The sequence below is a fragment of the Montipora capricornis genome, chromosome 12 (assembly GCF_036669925.1).
Source record: "Montipora capricornis isolate CH-2021 chromosome 12, ASM3666992v2, whole genome shotgun sequence".
Lineage (NCBI taxonomy): Eukaryota > Metazoa > Cnidaria > Anthozoa > Scleractinia > Acroporidae > Montipora > Montipora capricornis.
The window spans coordinates 11,163,257-11,165,756 of record NC_090894.1 but is presented as its reverse complement, the minus strand read 5'-3'; the positions used below and the strand labels follow the sequence as shown (position 1 = coordinate 11,165,756).

At 36.4% G+C, this 2,500-nt stretch overlaps 1 long non-coding RNA gene and 1 pseudogene across 1 annotated transcript in view; one reads left to right on the top strand and one right to left on the bottom strand.

Moving 5' to 3' along the window:
- The window catches only part of LOC138027669 (uncharacterized), a 1,755-nt gene extending 1,444 nt beyond the window's left edge, over nucleotides 1–311 (top strand). The window contains exon 2 of the long non-coding RNA XR_011127493.1: nucleotides 1–311. This exon is cut by the window's left edge and continues 922 nt beyond it. This is a non-coding gene — a long non-coding RNA (uncharacterized lncRNA).
- Nucleotides 1–2,500, bottom strand: part of LOC138025441 (uncharacterized) — a 19,641-nt pseudogene that overhangs the window by 2,675 nt on the left and 14,466 nt on the right.

The following is a 2,500-nucleotide window of genomic DNA, read 5'->3' as shown; positions in this document are numbered from 1 at the left end:
CTAATCAGTCGTGATGACATTTTGCACTTGATTATTTCAATGTCTCTGAATAATTTTGTTGAAATCAGGATCACAAAATATCTTCCATGGCAGTTTTGAGGAACATTTTTACCTTAGGAATCTCTGCTGGTGTTACCAGCACGATATATCATTAGATAATACTTTAGTGATGTGTGTGATTCCAGAATGAATGCAAGTGCAATGCATTCTTGTTTACTTGATTAATGCTTCTGCATTTTTTTTTTGCATTTAGTTGTGCTGCAGCAGTGCAGTTATGGTAGAATAAACAAATGCATCTCTTTTGACTGGAACATACTGTACTTGTTTTTTAAGGTATTACTTATTATACTATTAATAGCTTTTTGTTTAAGAATGCTTCGATCAAGCATCCTGTGGAATGCAAAATACATGTTACGATGTAAGCTGTTACATCAGCAAATTGCAATAATATTCTGAAAAGTTCTGATAACGTCAGGCTGTTTTTGCTGGCTTGCATGCCCTCATACACCACTCTCAAGAAGTCATTTTGCTTGCAGCTGGGGTGGCATCTGCATTCAAGTATAACTGCAAGTCAGACATGGTTTGTGTAATTGATTGTACATATAACTGACAAAGTTAAACTGCAAGACCCCATGTGTTTTGACCCTTTGTGCTGGTGTCTTCATCAGGGGTGATAAAAGCTGCCACAAGACTCCTTTGGGATTCACTTCCAAGTATCAAACCTTTTAATGAGATGTAAAAATAATATCTTCACTGCCATAGGTTCAATGCATTAAATGCATTGCAAGCCTGCTAATGTCACTTCACATAGACTTGCACTAACCCTTTCCCTTTTAAGGTGATACTTAATGAAGAGTTTACTCTGTCAAACACCAGGCAACTTCTACTGTGACATCAATCAGGCCTCTTCAGGGGGTGAAAGATAACATCGGATCTCAGTCCCCCCGATGAAAACTCACAGTACTTTAATTAGTACTGAATAGGCAACCACATTTACAAAGATTTACTGTGCACTCAAGAACGAACTAAAAAATTGTTACAGTAGAAACGTTTGATTTTGTTAGAAAAATTTATGTTAAATGTGTCATACACTTTATAATGTAGGTGATAACGTGCAGGTATAAACTAGCAGGAAGATTATTTTCATGGGAAAAACATGCTTAGATGTATGAGTTTCAAGCATCTAAAAAAAAAAGGAAGTCAGTAAATTCTTTAATAGTAGCCACTTGTCTCTTGAAAACCAAATAACAATATCACAGAAAATGGAATGTATTATCTATGGGGTTAAAATACACAATGTCACTAACATTTTGAGCCCAAAGTTACTTAAAACTGTATCATCCGTATGGTGGATGTCTTAAGGTTTTTTTTTTTTTAAAAAGAACGACTGATGTTTTGAAGCAATCATAGCTAAGAAGAGAGAGAAAAGTCAAGAAAGTTAGCATCAGCGTTCTGTATTTACCTCAACTTATAGAGGAACCTGGCAAAATTAATGTCTGCCTTGTGTTAAGACACAGCAATGATACAGCGTACGAGATGTTCAGTTTTTTGTTTTCACACAACTCTTCCTACGTTTGACAATCAACATTGATACACAGTCCTGTAAGTTGGCAAAATTCAGTAGTAAAAACTACTGTCACAATACAGTTCAACAACTGCAACAGCTTGTACATACTGATCTTGTGTGTACAAGTGAACATGGAACAAGAAATCGTTTTCTGTTCCAATCCTAATTTCTTTTGTCATGTACAGTCATGTCCTTGAGGGAAAGCCTAAAAGGACGATTCTCTAGCCGGACTTTGTTCCCTTTGAAGAAAGCTTTCCTGCTAAGGCTGCCATAATTTAAGCTGTCCATCTTCACTATATGTGGAAATCAAATTGTTGTGTGGATGATGTTCTACCCCAATCACATCCTTGTCATGTACCTATGGAAATGTGCAACAGAGCAAAAAAAAAATTATGGCACAGCCACATAAAGTGCACTAAAATAAATAGAAGATATTACATGGCTAGCTGCGTATGATATCAATTTTATCTTTGGAGTGCCGATAGTATCTCTCATGAGTGAGCGCAGTGAACCAGTGCAAGATGCCAACAGCACGAGAAGATGAAAATTAATTCGCATCCCTGTATGGCCACGTTATGTTCTGTTTATATATAAATACTGATGAAATGTCCGGATTTAAAAGAACTTGTTTTATTCATTTCCAAAACGGCGAAAAAGTGAAAAAACTCTACCGCTAAAACACTCTTGCAGGGCTCAAAATTGCCACTTAATTTTGTTCCCTTGCGACTAAAATATCTGGAGAAGTCGCAAATTTGGGACTTGTTTTCACCTTCGCTCTTTTGAAACAAAAGGGTTAGCAGTTGCCACTTTGCTAAAATAAATAAAGACGTGACATAATTAGTTTGTTTCTCGCCGTGAATTTTCTTAAATTTACATACCTTGGCGCAAAATTGCGACTGGATTTTTTTCGTTATTTCGAGCCCTGTGACATGT